The 18,045-nt window shown below is 43.7% G+C and overlaps 1 protein-coding gene across 1 annotated transcript in view; it reads right to left on the reverse strand.

Moving 5' to 3' along the window:
• The window catches only part of Ankfn1 (ankyrin repeat and fibronectin type III domain containing 1), a 387,857-nt gene extending 371,422 nt beyond the window's left edge, over positions 1-16,435 (reverse strand). Inside the window, exon 1 of the mRNA XM_051158275.1 lies at positions 16,181-16,435. The gene's annotated coding sequence lies outside the window, so the exon portion shown is untranslated. The remainder of the gene's footprint in view (positions 1-16,180) is intronic.
• Positions 16,436-18,045: the final 1,610 nt, after the last annotated feature.

Consider the following 18,045-nt stretch of genomic DNA (forward strand, 5'->3'; position numbering starts at 1 on the left):
CAGTCATCTTCTTTACTTGTGGCTTTCCCGTTTTTCTTTTATTCAAGCCCTGTCCTGATTATTAAAAATCACAGACAACACCTGGTCTACAGTCTCATTCTCACAATACTTGTCATATTGGTCTTTCCCCCTCTCCCTTCCCTTTCTATTTTGGCATCTCTTTTCACAGCGACTGGCTTGGGAGGGTGAATGGGGCAGGATCACCTCCTGCAAGCTCATGCCATCAGCTGGCTTGTCGTTACGTCTCTGCCAGGTCCCATTGCTGGCTGTCCTCTAATACTGGCTTGAGAGATGCTGGCTCTGGCTCTGGCTCTATTTGCTGTGTGTACTGTCGGGGTCCACACAGTGGGAATCCAGACAAGACAGAATACATCCATATTTTTAAACTGGAGTAGCGAATTTTGAGTGAGTTATGCTGATACAAAGGCATTCAAGGTCACCTTGCTCTTAGGTAACATTCCTTTCTGCCTTTCTCTGGCATCAAGGAACCTCTCCAGGGAAATCACTCCTCCTGTGGCCCTTGCCACACCTCCTCCCCTCCCCTCCCCTCTTCTCTTCCTCTCCCCCTTCACCCCCCAGTCTCTTCTTCATCCTTCTCCCCCCACTCTGTTTCTCTTCCTGTCTCTATCTTCCTCTTCCCCCTCTCTTTTTCCTCGCTGTCTCTCTGTCCCATCTTCTCGCTCACCCCCTCATATAATACAGACCGTCCTTAAGCTATCTAGCTATGATGACCTTGAACTTCTCATCGTTTGGTCTTTATCTCCCACATGAAGGAGTATAGCCCGAATCACCATGTAAATTCACCCAGTGCTGGGGATCAAACTCCGGGTTGCATGCATGTGACGTAAAGCACTGGGCCAACTGGTTTACATCCTCCCGCCCCATGATTCTTATGAGGAAAAAAAAAAAAGCCTTCTGGCTCATGTTTCATAGATAGACTCCATGCCCTCTGGGCGGCACTTGAAAGGATGATCTGAACTTTTTTGGTGACTGTCTTCAGTTCTAAGCCCACAGTGAGCTCTGAGAGAATGTTCCATTTCCTTTTAGTCACACTAAAATGCTTTCTCATCTGGTGGTATGATTGTACCTTGATAGGTATCAGATTTCCCAAATATTTGCTCTGTGTTCTCTGTGGAGGACGTGGATAGCGGGGAGTGACCATTGTGTTATCTGTGCCTTCCTCAAGGAAATGACACCCGCCCACCCCCCCCATTTCCGCACACATAGGAGGTCCTTGTTATGATCGGCATATGAATCATGATCCTCCAGCCTCATGTGTTTGAATGGCTGGGCCCCAGAATGTGATGCTTTTTTGGGATATCGTCGAACTTTTCTGAGGCAGGGCATGGATGATAAATCCAGGTCTCTAGGAGCAAGGCTCTGAAGTTTATACCAGCTTCTGGTCCCTTCCTGCTCTCTGCTTCCGGACTGCCACAATAAGAACAAGCTATATGCTCCCACTGTCATGGCTGGAGCCTCCCCTGTGACAACAGACTGAAACCTCCTTCAAAAAAGAGTGCAAATCAATCCTTTCTCCCTCAGGCTCCCTCAGGGTTGCTTTTATCTGTTGTCTTGTCATAGAAGCGGGAACAGTAATTAATACAGTCCCTCAAGGAGTGTGATATTTCATGTACCCTCTGGAGAAGGCTTGCTATCTTACTGGCCAGGAGAATCAGAGACAGACAGCTGTATGTCCCCAAAGTGAAGACTGAAGCTCAGAAATAATCGCAAAGTCAGGGGCCCCTGAGTTGTACATGTTAACTCTTCCTGGACCTCAAGTTCATACTTCAGCCACATATATGTGAAGAAGACTGAAAACAGTCTTGCTCATGGGGAAAAAAAAAAAAAAAAGAAATAAACTAAGTTTTTTTTAGCCCCCACATATCACAGACTGAAAAATAAGAAATTTTATCCTATGCAATTTTATTGCCTGTTGAAAAGCACCACTCTTTAGAGGACTATAACACAATCTAGAATGGCCACAAATCAACAGGATGGCTAGAACCCAAGTCCAAATAAAATAGCAATAACAACCGTTTCCTGGAGGTGGTTGTAAAACTTAAACAAGATGATTTATTTAGGACTGTGTTTGAAAAGTACCTGGCTCGTATTTAATGGATGAGTCATACATAGCCTATATCTCCTTGGTTCTTAAAAACCAAGAAGCTGTCAGGTGTGGCAAACACTACACTGGAAGAGAAAGTGTGTCTGTTATTGCCGGAGTATTTTAGGTTTCAGAACACCCTAAAAACTGGCTCCTCTGTTGAAAAGGAGATCGGCACTTAAGTTATTTGTCAAGGATGTCAATGATTTTTAAAATGTTGCACAAAATAAGCCAAATGTAGAAATAAAAAAGATTTAGGAGTCCCGCCTAAAAAAAATAATCATGTACAGGTAGGTGCATGTTACCTCTGCAAGGCTCCAGTAAAGACCAGATGAGAGCTGCCTAAGAGGAAGCTGGAGAGGGCGCAGGGCTTCCAAGTAGTGGAAGACAGGTTCGGATCACATTTCCAGATAGCCACTAAGTTCCCCTGGTGCTGGCCAAGGCCAAGGTGCCTGTTTGGTTCTTCCCTGCCTTGAGGTCCCAGGTTCTTGATTCTTTTGTCGCCTTTTTCTTTCGGGAGGAAATCACTGCAGAGATGATCCAAAGGGTTCTCCACTCTCAGTGGGCACAGTTATCAACCCAAGGGCTCTCACTAATAGAATGCCCACGCCCACCTGTTCTAGGCAAGGAACTGTCACTTTCCTTATTCAGAGCCAAGGCCAACAGACAGAAGGACGGCAAAGGCATTGGTCCCGGTGAATGAATGTCCCCTGTTCAGTGATTCCCCTGTATCAGCACTAGATCAGAATGTTACTTTCATGTTGAAAAACAGAGATGCTTCATGAGTGCAGCATAGTAGCAAAGGTCACGTTGCTTAGTCTGATGTGTAATATCGCAACTTTAGAACTGTGCCGTGAGTCCAGGCTCTACCGTGGCATTGATAAAATTCCTATTTGCAAAAAGGAAGATATGGTGGCATACAGAAACAAAGTGTGATCTGGTGATGTTTGGCTAAGATGGTTTTACCCTTTTCTTGTCTTCTTGCTTTCTCCCACCAAATGACTCACTCTCTATCATTAACACAGCAATAATAAATATTTTTGTTGACTGTACCAAATGCTGTCCCAATAATATTGCAAATTCAACTGCATTTAGTCTAACAGTATTGTAAACTTCAGGCCTTTGTTGCCTCCCCGTTCTGCAGATGGAGACGCTCTGTCTGAAGAAAGCAAAAGCTAATAAGCATCAGAGTCAGGAAACAAATGTTACCATGCGAATCCAAGGTTGGTGGTCCTAATCATTATTCTCTGTTGTCCCCAAGTGGTGCCTTCATCATAGGTATTTAGTAAATGAGAACAATTATAATAATAATAGCAATTATATCTTCACCACACATTGAAGGCAATTAAATAATACATTGTCAGTTTATCCACTCAACTAGTGGATTATGCAAATGGGCCACGTGCTTGCATAATGGAAATGTGCTGACAAAATGAGAAAAAATAAAAATGAAATCATTTCTCTCTCTCTCTCTATGCACTTCTCTGCATCTCTATTGTGGACGCATCACCTGGTGCCGGATGGGCGCTGAGAAAATTCCTAATAATGCGTAGCTCACATTGGTGATAGACCAAAATGGCAAATAATAGCTACAAGTGATAGGTTAGATGGACGTTAGATGATAGATTACATCAGTGCCACAGGTGATTGTTACGGCAACTCCCTATTAAAGAACAAGTGCTGTTGGGACATCACGGTACAGCCCTCCCAACTGAATGACCCTCCCACCATCTAACAAACCGTACAGGAGGTGTAGATAGCAACCACGTGGGGCAAGTCATCTCAGTACTGCCCTGTGATGGCACGAGTTGTTTATTCTGTCTTTGAGGACTGGCATTTGCTGTGAAATTCATCAAGACGGTTCGGCTTGCCAGTTTTGTACACAAGTTTGTTCAATTCGGAAATGTGGCAGGGGGATTAGGAGCCGCCACTTGGCCCAGCCTGCTCTTGGGTGCTTGCTATTGGAAGCCTTTAGGATGTGGGTTAATCTCTGTCAGAGAGAGGTTGGGGAAATAGAACTAAAATAATCGCTAACTCGCAATGTACCAGGCCACAGTGTTCCAGCCCCTCTTTCCTTTCATGTTGAATTCACTGCTTTAACTAAGTGGCCCTTCTCAAAGCCAGCCTTGTGACTAATGGGCCTTTGATCAGCTTTTGCTTCCTGACAGCTGTATGTATAAATGAATGTTTATCCCAATTAAGTAATGAACATCGATTCTTTGTACCTCTCTGACTGCAAAGTGTTCCCTCATCTCTAAGAACCCCTGTTGTTCTTATGTCAGGGATAATATCTTCTCATCTGGAAGAAGGCTGATCAGGAGGATGTGCCATTTAAACACTTTGGAAGAAAAAAAGGAATAAGAATTATAAAAGAAGTAATGGGATCAGATTTTTCTACAATGTGCTCCCCCATGCTATGCCAGCATAATGTGGATGAGAAACCATGTTCTTTAATAATGCATGCAGCTAATAGCATGCAAGATGCTTAGCCTATATAGTCTGATTTTATATACACATTGACCTTATGAGTCAAGTATCATCTTCACTATAAGAAGAGGGAATTAAGCAGGGGCTATATGATTTGCTTGTGGTCACATGGCTTGCCACAGGTTGAGTCACAATTCCAGCAGCGCAATTGCAGATTCCAAGCACCTTGAACAATTGTTATTTATTTCACACATACCATGGGTTTTTTGTTTGCTCATTTGTTTGTTTTCAGGGATTCACTTGTGGCTCTGCTTCTTGCTAGATTCATGGCCTTGAACCAGTTCCGTACTCTACCTCTTATTGGTGGTGAAGATGGAACCCAGGGCTCTCCACCCTGTATGCTGTTCTTTCCCACTGAGATACACCTCTAGCCACTACAAATCCTTATTAATCTGGAGAGCTTCCTCTACAGAGTTGAGATCTACCAGCACCTCACCTGCCTACCTGACAAGGATGCTGGGACACGGATCAGTACATGACAAGATGCTGTAAAACTCTGGTGGGCCCTTGGCATGTTTGCACACAGCCTGTGTGGCAGTCTGTTCTATTCAATACTGTGCTATTTCCTTGCCTTGACTCTGCAAGCAGCACTTGAGGTGGCTTTGCCAATAAAAGATTTGTTTTCATTATTAAGGATGATTTTGGTCTCGAAGTTGGAACAGAAATGGCAATTGAATGTGCTTTCATGGGAATTTTAAAGATTCCATTTTTCTTGGTGAAAGAAGAAATAAGATCCAATGGAACTGCAATTAAAGCCATGGTTTATGAACAAATGCAACTAAGGCATGGATGACATCATGCAATAGTTGGAATTTCTCTTGTTTTCTCAGGCTAGTGGAGTGGGGCAGCCCTATGGAATCTGAACCAGCTGTCAGTGCCTATCCAAGAAGCTGCCACGCCCATGCATCTCTCTGGTGAATTCCTTTTTCCAACCCAAAGCCATTGTACTCAGCTCCCGGAGAGTGCAGAGATCCATGAGGGGAGCTCATACTAAATTAACTGTGTGGGGTTTGGGAAGTGACAGAGGGGACTTGTACCATGTGGCGATTGCCTGGAATGGAGAGCCATCAATCCCGCAAGTGTGTCCCAGCAGATGAAGCATGTGACCCAATGCCAGATGAATTGATGACCAACAAGAAGCAAGAGAACACGGTTGCCCATCAAATCAGCTTCTCCTCTTACCTGACACTAAAATCCCCATGTGCTTTATCCAGAGACTAGCTCATCAATGGCACACAGGATGCTAAATCACTGCTGAGACTCCACCTTGGAAGCCCAACATCCGATCTGACCAGAGGAGTATCTGCACCGAGAACAATATTTCCCTGGCCCAGGAACCTATGACCAGAAAAGGAGTTTGGCAGTTCTTCCAAAAGTTAAACCTAGAATTCCTAGATGGCCCAGCAATTTCACTTGAGCAATTTGACCCCTGGGTATACACCCAATATAACTGGAAGCAAGTAACTAAACACATCTCTACATGGATATACTCAAATACATGAGAGCCCCCCTACAAAAAAAAACCTCATATGAGTGTCACCAGATGACTAGCTTTATAAATTGTGGTATGCCTACACAACGATTCATCCATTCAAAGGATACTATGGGATGGATTCATGCTACAGAGTGGGTGTAAACACTATGCTAAGAAAGAAGCCAGACACAAAAGGCCACATATGTCAATCTGTCTACATGGAACATCCAGAACAGATCAGTTCAATATGATCAGGAAGCAAATTGCTAGTGACCATGGGCCAGAGAAATGGGGAATGGATGTTTAACTGGTAAGGGACTCATTTTGATCTCATTTCTGTTGCTGTGACAAAGGACCCTAATTTAAAAAAAAAAAAAAAACTTGGAGAAGAAAGGGTTTAGTTTCATTCACAATTCCAGTTTATAATCCATCTTATCAGGGAAATCAAGGCAATCAGAACGCAAAACAGCATCCGCAGTCAAGAGCAGAGGGCAACAAGTGCATGCAGGATTGCTACTCAGACCAGTTTCTCCACTCTAATCCAGTTCAGGATCTAAATTCAAGGGATGCTGTCACCCACAGTCTTCCTAAATTGTGAACACAGTCGAGACAATTTCCCACAGACACGCCTACGGGGATCTAGCAATCCTCCCCTGAGACTCTCTTCGCAGGTGATTCTACACTGTGTCAATGTCTTATGGCGTCCTGTTTTAGAATGCAGATGTTTTGTAGCTAAATATAAATGGCGGATGGACAAGGTCGCGAATGTACTAAATACCATGGGATCATTAACACAAAAATGCTTGCTATGCTTCTATCTGGAACATTTCCCAAAGTCTCACGTGGAGCACTGCTCAGAGGTAAATGGAAATGAGAGCTCCAATTCCACTTACGAATCTATCCATTGAGCGAGTTGCAGCTGAATGGACTGTGGGAAAGCGAAGCAAATTCAGGAGGCTTACTGAGCTTGAAGAAAATGGAGCATTGTGGAGAGTGCCATTAATCCTATGTTCTTGGTCTTTGTCTCTGTGCCCCCGCTGGCTCTGTGTGTGTGTGTGTGTACACGTGCCATTGGTCCTCAACACACATATTCTCACCACCACAATATTCTTCTTTTCAGCATTAGGGCACACTAGAGAATTGATCAGGATACATTTTCTGAGATGTGTCCAGTGTGCATATTTCTCACCTCCCTTGTGGTCCTCTGTGTCATCCGTTTTCAGATGTGCTACCCTTCTGTGCTAAAACTGACTTACATGTGCCTGGGAGATGTCAGAGCCTGTGTCCTGTAACTAAGATCCATAGTCTCTTGTCCTGACAATACTAAGCTGGTCATAGTTGTGACTTCTGCCATAAGGTTGAGTAAAGTTAGGCCTAAAACACTGCAAGCATTGCATACGTAAAGTAGGAAAGACACGAATGGAATGGTCCCACACTTTTTAAAGGCATGATGTGGCCCCAAGCTAAGGAAGGTCTTGAGCCAGCCTTGCTTGAAGAGGCAAACAAGGATTTTTTTTTTTTTTTTTTTATAGACTCTCCTCCTCTCCTAGAGGTTTGAGTAGTCCTCCTGGTACCTCCACTGGGGGATTCTGACTTTCAGAACAGTGGGAGAACTAATGTATGTGTTTTCTTAATTCTTGCACAAATTCATACACGTATTCTATACTTTGACAATTGTCACCCCATTATCCTCTCATAGTCCCCCAACTCCACACCACCTCGGAGTCCTGTCTTCCTTCCAACAAAGCTCTCTTATACTTTCATGTTCCTTTATTGAGATCCAATGCATTTAATTAGTATTGCTTAGATAAGCATGGGTGAGAAGTTATATCAACCCTCCAGGCCAGAGGTTTCTACTGGTGCAATAGTGACATGATTATTAACTGTTATGGGGTAACCAACTCATTATTATTATTATTATTATTATTATTATTATTATTATTATTATTTACTATTATTACTATTATATTTGAGGCCCTCTAACTGGAATAAATCATACCTGGTATTGTAAAAACCAGTTCAACTATCCATGGCTAGGGAGGTCATAGTCCCTAGAGAGAAACCTACTACTGATGTTTGCGAAACAGACGTGCTGTCAATGTCTCCTGTAAATATTTATTTTTACTCATAGATTTAGTGCTCCTTTCAGCCTTAGTCAACGAAATGGTTTGTTTTTTTTTTTTTTTTCTCCAACCAGGCCGCAATGAATGCAAAGTAAGTGATAACTGAGTCAGAGCGATAAGAGTAACAGACTCTTTGAGTGCTGATTCCTACACAGGAAGAACATCTTTATCACTTCCTCCAAGGCTCAGGGAAGAGTAGGCGGACAGAAGTAAGAGCTGGAAGATAGTGACCCTTGCACTCCTGAACTCATATCAGCTATGATAACTTACACAAGACCAGGCCCTTCAACATTCCAACACTGACAGATGATGTGCTCCTGAGGCCCCACCTCTCCCCAAGGAGCTGTAAGCAGTTGATGGCCATATTCGTCAGTGGTATAGCTACTGATAAATTGCCCTTGCTCAATTAAATGCAATGTTTTAAGCCACCTGGCTTTTGGCAATTTGTTATGCTAATCCTAGGAAGTTATCATCACTTCCAAACTCCAAGTAAAAATTAACCCTTCAGAGTGAGAAAAGCCAAGGCTTTTCAGAGATGTATGCGTCCTAACTATTCTGTGACTTTTCCTGAAGACACATGAACAGAAATCTGTTCACCCAAGATAGTGCACCTCCTATGGAACAAGGAAACAATTTCACCCAAGTCTAGCTTGGTAAGCCACTGAGCTCATTGGAGTTATTTACAGGAATGTTACTTACAGATGTATGGGCACCCTAACATCACTAACATTCACCTCGTCCCAGCAGGGGTGATGGCTCACAAAAGCAACATCCCCAGAGTGTTCTGCACAACTGGCAGGCAACTCCATTGAAGGCTACTCTCCTATACCCCAAGCAACTCTTAACTGCTTATATGACATTGGAGATAGCCTTCGTGACCTTTTAACTTTCTGAGCCTAGTAACTTTCCCTAATTTCCTGAGTCAATGAGCCTTCCCCTCTCTTTAATTCCTAAGACATAGCTATACAAGACTCCCTGGTTTGTTGAGGAGGCCAGTCCTATTGTCACATGAAGACTTTGTCCATAGGCTAACTATAACAGTATCAAAGTTAGTCTTAAATTGGCCTTCCTTACCACTTTCTATCCCTGGATTTCTATTATATCTATGTAGTCTTATATATCCCAACCTTAGTCCCAGTCACTTTACAGTCAAAGCATTAAGTCTTCTAGTATGTCTCTCTGAACTACATAGTTTGATAAAACACTGCAATTAAAGAGGTCATGAGAAAAGGCACATGACACTATATGAATATACAATCTGCTGCTGTCTGGCTTGTTCTCAGACATCACCTGGCGCACACTTATTTTCGTGGTCAGTCTAACTTACTGCTGATTCCCACCACTCAGATTCAAACTGCGATTCAATGTTCCACTGAATGCAGCATCACAAGACGCCAACAATTATCAACTGAATCATTTTTGCTTCCTTTCTAGGCATCAAAGATCAGTTCCCCATGGTCAATGCTCAGAGACATTGCCACCCTAGAATCATCACAGGCAGCTGCGGTTCCAAAGAAGTTTCTGGAAGGAGCGTGTGATTAAGGAAGATCCACCTTCTCCCATGTCTTTCAAATACCTACTTCTGTGTCAGGCATTTTGATAAATATTAGGAATACAGCCATGAATGAAAGAAGGGGTGTGACTCTCAGGAAGCTTACTGCTGTCTTGGCTTTACTATTAAACAATAGGAGTCCGTGTGATGAGATAGTAAGGGCTACCTTGTAGTATAAAGGTTTACTGTAGCAATGGGGCATCTCTGAAGACCGAGTCCCATCTGGTGCCAGACACTCTCTGTCCTTCCATTTTTTTCTACCTTCTTTGTCCTCTAGGTGGGGACTCTAAAGATGACCTCCATGTATATTCAGACCTTCTGGTCTCCAAATTGCTTTAGGTAATAGGAGAGGAAGGTTAAGACGTGAGGGAATCACTTCTCTGCCATCCTCTCCAGAGCAGACCACTGTGCCTCTTATGGGTCTGGCCATATCCAGTGGATGCTGTGGTCCAGGGATGCTCACTAGAAGGCGATCTTTGCCCAGTATCTCAGAGAATGAGTACATTTGCACCAGGCATAACAAGCAGGATGGAATCTCCAAAGCTGATATAAGATCAAGGTCAAGGCTGGAAGTCAAGGGAGCACCTTGCTTGTTTGGAGAGCCATAAGGCATCTTGGTCTCAATAGGGGAAAGTTTGCAGGGAATCATGGAGAAAAAAAAAATCAGAAAGCTGAAAGACTGTGGATACTACAGTAAGGCTTTGAGGTTTTAGCCTATCTGTAAGTGTTGAGAAGTTTCAAAGATATTGACATATGCCTTAAATGCCTAGATCCCTAAGTTCTTCCAGGAAAAATTGATTTCAGGAATGAAAAGATTGCCCATATCTCCAATCTAAAATTTTGCTTTATTAGTCTTACATTCTCCTTTGCTTGGTGGGTTAACAAAATTCAGTCACAAACCACAAGCTGAGTACAGCTGTTGACTGTTTTTTTAAAAAATGAAAATTAAATAGCTTCAAAAGCCTTTTCTTCTCAGCTTCAATTTATTGGGCCCTCTCCTGATATATTATGAAAAAAGAGAATATTCCTCTTGAGAAATGTCACAGTTTTATTTAATTACAGAAAATATTGCTAAGTTTGACAGTCTTTCATGGGTTCTTATCAAATGGAGGGCTTGATCAGAGTGAAGGTTATTGGCTTAGGTCTTAGGGAAAGGAAACAAGAGAATCAAATTAGCATGGAGGTTGTCAAAGTCTTGTGTCTGAGGATGGGAAAATGAAGAAGAGAGGGCACTGAAAAAGAAAAGTTTAGAACAGTGGGCTCTCAACCTTCCTAATACCATGACCCTTTAATACAGTTTCTCATATTGTGGTGGCCCCAACATAAAATTATTCTGTTACTACTTCATAACTATAATTTTATTTGTTATTAATCATAATGTAAATATATGATAGTCAAGATATCTGATATGTGATCTCCAAAGGGGTCACGACCCAGAAGTTAAGAACCGCTGGTTTAGAACAACGCTGTTTAGTGGTGAATACAATGTCAACTTCAGATGTGAGACACTTATGGAAGTTTAAATATTGTAGAAGCCACATTCAAGAAAAAGAAAAACTGGAGTTAGAAACAGACTATGTCCATGGATGTAACAGATGTTATGTATATGTGGGATGAGACTATATTCACCTCAGAAACTAAGAGCAGGCAGATAAATACTATAGCATGGATGAACCAGGATTCATAATGGCATCATGCTGAGCAAAGCCAGGAAAGTAACTGTTGCCCAACATAGGGGAAGGAGCAGAGTTTCAATGTGTACAGAGCTGTGGTTTTCCAAGACAAAGAGTTCAGGAGGCTGTTTTCATTACAGTGCAAGTGCACTTAACATCATGGAACAATACAGTGAAGACAGTTTAGATGCTCCATCTCATGTTCTGTGTGCTTTATTATGGCTTTCTGGAACATAAAATAAAGCAACTACACTTATTTCAATAGTATACTTTATTTATGCAACCAGAAATCTGCTGAGATATTTGACTTTTAAAAATATTACGCTGTTGAAGTCTATTGTATATTTGCACACTTAATGGAACACTACAATTTGAGCTAGCTGTGTTCCAAGTGCTCAATTATAAAATATGGTTGGCTGCTATAATACTGGAAAGGACAGGTTCAGCACAAAGGATGGGGACACGGGGACAGGTGCTTAGCTTGGGCTTTTCTTTTTCTTGTCAGTTTATGCATAACTGGCCCAATGGCGATTTTTTTTTTTTTAACCAGATCCCTCCTTGAGGAACTTTCCTCTGGGATGATAGCAAGAATAGCCTCAGGGTGATCCTAAAAGACAGCCTAGAAGTCTTCAGGGACCAGAGGAATGCCTTGAGCAGAGCCCCATAGTCCTCTGCTATCACTGTTCTCCCGGTGCATCAGCAAAGTGTTGGCAGAGGCCATTGATATCACAGTCAGACTCGCTAGCTCTGTGATCTGGGGCAGGCTGAAGGGCATCACAGAGCTTCCCTTACTCTGCTAATAAAGACCAGGAGGGTGGCAAGGAACAAGTGAGAATGAGTATACAAGCTTCTGTAAAAAGCATGGCACATAATGTAATGAATAGTGTAGGTTGCCGGCAACAGCAGCAGCAGCAACAGCAGCAGCAGCAGCACCATCGCTGCTCAATTCTTTTTAGATTCCTATCATTCTTTCAGCCTATGTGTCTACGGTGAAGTGATTCGGAACATAGCAAGCTCTGTAGCAAGCCAAATTGCGGCCCTACCACAAGTGTCTCTCATCTAAGACTCCTGTGTTTTTCCTTTCTTCCCTTGACCCCCAACCAGAGGGCCCCATCTACACCCCACTATAACCTACTTTTCTCTCAATCTGTAAATCTATAAAAGGGAGCTAGCAATAATGCAAACCACACAAGGTCACGCTGAGGATGAATACAAGTAACGTAGATCAACCACCTAAAACATGGCTCGGTGCACAGCGGGTCACAGAGCAGGTAGGCACTGTTGTCACATTCTGAAAGGTGGTGACCCAAAAGTAAATAAAATGGGAACTACATTTGCTCTACTGGGTATATAACATCGTAGGAAAGTTAGACCCTTAAATCTAGCAAGATAAGAGTGTTTGAGGGGTCCTGCCATATGGAAAGTTTTCAGTAAGGTCTTGCTGAAGGACTCAGGCTGTAACTTGACAGCCCCTTCCTTGTCCTCTCCTTAGAAGACACATGCCTTGCTCCCTCAGACACATCACAGCCATGCTATTCCTCCTAGCCTATTAGCCTATGGAAGGAACTGCCACTCTCACACTCAGATCTGCCTATGACTTCCAGTGACTCCAAGTTTGGTGAAGAAACACTACATCCTTGTAGATTGAAAAAATGCTAATAAGCCTTTGAGGTTAAAAAAAAAAAAATCTCATTGATCTGCTTGTCTATGAAAGGAAAATCACCCAGGACTGTTATTTCTACCTATATAGGCCAGCGTGGCTAAATGCGTGCTGAACAGCAAGTGTGGTCCCCACTGGCTAGCCTTGGCCTTTGTGCAAATAATCATTGAGAGGACAGAGAGATTAGCATTGAATCAATTTATGATGAGCTACACAGGCCAGGAAAACAGAGGACAATCTCTTATCAGACGCAAGCGAAGAAAAATGAGAAAAATAATATTTGATAGCGTCATCTTCATTGAGGTAGGAACTTAAGTATCCCACAGCTCTTACTTGATAGAACTGGGTAACCCTGACCCCTCACTGTCTCTAGCCCCATTATCACAACCTACAGCTAAGGATGAAGTCTACACAGGAGTAGAAAACCCAGAACGTGCCAATCTTAACCTCTAATGAGCTTGACCAGCCCTCGGAAGGGTGTGCTAGGCTGGCTGCCTTCCTGAGATGCCAGCTCATCTATCTTCCTTTCTTCATCATCTGGGGAGTAGAAGCTTTTGAGCACATTTTCTCACAGGAAGGGAATCTGAGAAGCTACAGGCTGGTCCTGTGGAGCATGGCCCTGTCTGTTCCGAAGTTAAGCCTCGTCTTTAAAAACAGTGTCAGCATCTTTTCATGGATCGTCACTTGGGGGGGGGGAGGGGAAAGACACATAAAAATCCATGTGCCCAAGGCTGCAGGCAAATTGATGTTCTCTACATGGTGGTTTTGAACAGTGGAACTAGGAGTCAGAGAACATGCCCATAAGCGCGGAAAGCCAAAAGAATTCATGTTTTTACCTCATTCATTCTGATGCAGAGACTTCATTTTCCCCAGTTTATTTTTTTTTAAGGGAAGTAAAAAACGTGCCAATCACAGTACTATTCCTAATTGCATCACAGTTACAGACGAGCTGGAAAACAATGTAAACACCCAACAGTTGCTAAACAACCTACCTAGCATATTCACTTAAGGTATTAACCCATTGACTCCAGTTGTAATTAACCATCCTCATGAGAGTGGGGCTGGAAGAGGGAAATGGAGCCCAGAATAATGCTAGGGGAAAGGTAAAAGTGAGTATGGCTAAACCACAGTTACCATGTGTCAGAGATATACATGGGCAGAGCAGGGGGAGAACACAGAAAACCCAGAGTTGCTAAGAGGTCTAGACTTAGAGAAAGTATTTTGTAATGTTTCTACTATGCATCATTATCACTGGTGACAAAACTACGCACCAACGACACACAGACATCAGACTATTGAACTCATCCCATTCCTTCAGCTTTCTCTGGATTGTTGGCATCAGACCTCAGCTTGTCTGTGCAGGCAGGATGCTATGATGCTGTGCATGATAGCCCCAGATATTCTGACAGCCACAAATAGTGAGCCCTTTCCACTCGAATGGCTCCCTGAGCTCGCCTGTCATTCACTGCCAGCTCTGGACAGCCTTGCCTGCAGCCATACCTGGTGTGCCATGGCATAAGAATGCTTTATAGGGCTGCCTTGAGGGGAAAGCTTTCCTTGGAAAAAAAAGATGGCTCCTCCCACCCCCACCTCCATCCTCTGCCCTGGTTCATATTTCACTGCACATCCCGAAGCAACTTGGGAGCAGGGGCCCTGGCCCTCCTGTGTACTGGCACACAGTTGTGAAGTCAGGCTGCTGGCTGGAATCTCTCTTCCCAGCAAAGGCCCAGTGTGAAGTGCTTTGGATTCTTGTCCCTTATTGTGCACAGCTGCTGGGAGCCAATTCCTAGGACATGCAAAGGGCCCCTCCCTTTCTCCCACTCTCTCCTCCTTTTCTTCTCCTGGGGATGATGTGCTAGTTTGCTTTTCCTGCAGATTCCCTGGCTCAGTAACATAAAATCCTCTTTAAAAAAGAATGAAAGAGAGAAGTGGGGATGTGTGCGTGTGCGTGTGTGTGTGTGTGTGTGTGTGTGTGTGTGTGTGTGTTTGTGAGTCTATTGTGCATATATGTGTATGTGTATGCATAATGTGGTATGTGTGTTTGTACATGCATATGCATGTATGTATGTATGTGTGCACATGCATATGTGTGTGTAAGTATTTATGTGGTGTGTGTGTGTGTGTGCCTGTGCCTTTGTGTATTATGTATGTACATGTGTATGCATGATGTGTGTGGTGTGTGTTTCTGGGTATCTGTGTGCATGTGCATCTGTGTGTGTGTACCATGTCTTTCGACATGGTAAACACAAGCAAGTTTATGCCTGGAACCTAGCTTTCACACAGAGCACCTGTAGTCACCATTACCCACAGGTGCACACCAGCTCATCCTGCTGAGAAAACCCGCTGCTCGCTGCGCAAGTGCTTGAAAGCCAAACCTCCTCTTCTGTATCCTTTCAACTTCAACATACACACAGTGCTCACAGGTAGAAAACTCCCGGGCTTAATGTTAAAGCAAAGCAGTCAAAAACTCTATAAAGTTTAAAATCACACTGATGCTGAGCCCCATGTATTTGCCTTGGCTGAAAGAGCTCTGCTTTCCCAGGCTGGATTGCGCTCAGTGAACTCATTCAAGGATGACAAGTGCCAGGTGAAACTGTGTTCGTGTTGCTAACTCCAGAGGACTTAAAGGAGGAGCAGAGGCAGAAAGTAGCCTTTAGCCTTTCCCAGTGAGAGGCATGTAATTCCCTCTCCAAGAGAAGCAGCTGTGCAGCCAAACCATAGAGATCCACACATGTGCACAGAAACTTGGGGAAAAACCCCCTTTAGGGAATCTTTCTGCTCTGAACGCTCTTTAGGGCTGGGGTGCCTTTCTGTCTTGCAGCCCATCACAGAAAACAAGGAAACAAAGAGCAACCCTTCCACACCTGCCGCTGTTTACTTGTTTTATGATCCACAGATGCAGAAAATTCAAGTGCGTGTGGGCTCACTTCGCTGCTGCGTCTGGAAGAGGGGCTCAGATCCCAAAAGCACTTGGGTGATTGTGCAAAGCATGACTTCCACTCCTAGCCCCAGGAAAAGCGGCGACCCAGACACGCACTCACACCCCTCCCAGCCAAGCCCCCTCCCAGCATCCTGTTCCTAGCTGCAGAAAATCAAGCGCTACTCACATGCGGCAGTCTCAGCCTCCCTTTACCTCTCCCCGCTCTGTGCACCAGCAGCTGCTGCTTCTCCTGTTGCGAATGAAGCGAACCTTCACCAGCAGAGATGCTTTTCCTCTGGGCTGCTTTGTCTGAGATTCCCCAGATGAACACCGGTTCGTTTATGTCATTATCCAAGTTCGATTGCTCCCCTAGCACAGGCAGGGCTTTGGGGCTGTCTTCCAGTGGCTGGGAGTCTGGTAAGAGAAACAACAGACCTGCACCTGACAACCGATCGCATCAAAGCGCTCCCAGGGACGGCAACCCAACACTATGAAGCAACACATCGGCTTACAATGATACTCTACAAAGCAGGAGATCATCTGTCTCCCATTGGCCCTGGGAGCCTAACCAAGTCAGAGGGACATTATTTATGAACTTATAGCTTCCAGAGTGGTTCCAGGTAAAGTCACATTGGCACCACAAAATATTAGTATTGCAGCCTGCAGCAGCCTTTAGATGCGTTCGTTCCCTAGGGTTGAAATCAGTAGAGGTAATAGCATTGGGTCCTTAGAAGTTGAAGTTAATGATAGAACAGGACTTCTAAGTTTAGGTGGAGTTGAGATATCAGATGTGACCATCAGTTATTAGCTGTGTGGATTTGAACAGGCTCTTTCTCTTCTGAGACTGTCTCACCCACACATTGGCAGTGCCAGTAATTAGCCCCTAGGATAGCTGCAGGAAGAGAGGATATGAAAAACCTCCTTTGTGTATGTTATCTATTGGACATCTCCTAAGCCATGTAAACTGCCAGAGTGTTCACTCACACCCAGGGACCTTTCTCCTGTAGTGAAGTCATGATGCAACCTGATTATCAAACTTTGAAATGGATCCAATTGATTCCTCAGAGGAAAAAAAAAAGTTGGGTGCTCTATATATGTAGGGAAACCCTCATTTTCCAGGTCTCTAGTAGGTAAGGATTCTGGGGTATTTGTTTCTCAGGAATGGGGGATCAGAGCCACGGGATAATCACAATCACCCAGGAATAGAAGGTGCTGATTTCTATGTCCTCAGACAGGTTCACTGGGTGGGTTGGGGCTTCTCATGACTGACAGATTTTGACAGAAGTTTTTGCACAGAAATTTACATTCATTTCCAAACATAAAAAGGAATGTGCTCAGACAAACAACAAACAAACAAACAAACAAATCCCCAAACCCTATAATGTTTATTTCTGAGGAGAGAGCTCTGAGGGAGCCGAGAATATTACCATTCATGGCTAGTCATCACTAACTTTTCCTTCATCCTCCCACTGTTCTGGAAGCATCAGAAGAAAGCTCAGCCCCGGGATAAATACTAGTGGCTGCCTTAGGGGATCTTCACCATATTGATGTAGTTTCCATGCAGCTAACTAGAAGGTTGGCAAATGACTTAGCAAAGTCCAGAAAGTTCTGTCCTATACCATGGAGCGTGTTGTGTGGAAAGTGTGGGTCAGTGTCCAGACAGCTCTCTCAGTAAGTCAGAGTGAGAAACAAAAACAGGAAGTGTAGGCCACAGACAGTGCCTGCAGGGTTTTCTCTTATAAACTGACGAAGGGATAGCCTCTCTATATAGAAGGGCTTTATAGATGATAGGGAGGAAAGAGCGAAAGGAAAGAGAAGTAATCAGTCAATACTCGCACTCCTTCAAAGAACTTAGACAGTCTCAAGAACATCCTCAAACAAGAAAAAGACCATTTCAGGAGCATTTGCCAAATGCTGAGCATGGTGTCTGCTAGTTATAAGGCTCACTAAATGTTAGAAATTAATAATAATAGACTCTTTCCCTATTTGCTCTTTTAAAAAATGCTCTCTTCGGGGCTAGAAAGATGGCTCAGCAGCTGAGAACTTATTGTG

This window comes from Acomys russatus, chromosome 16 (assembly GCF_903995435.1).
Source record: "Acomys russatus chromosome 16, mAcoRus1.1, whole genome shotgun sequence".
In the NCBI taxonomy this organism is placed as follows: domain Eukaryota; kingdom Metazoa; phylum Chordata; class Mammalia; order Rodentia; family Muridae; genus Acomys; species Acomys russatus.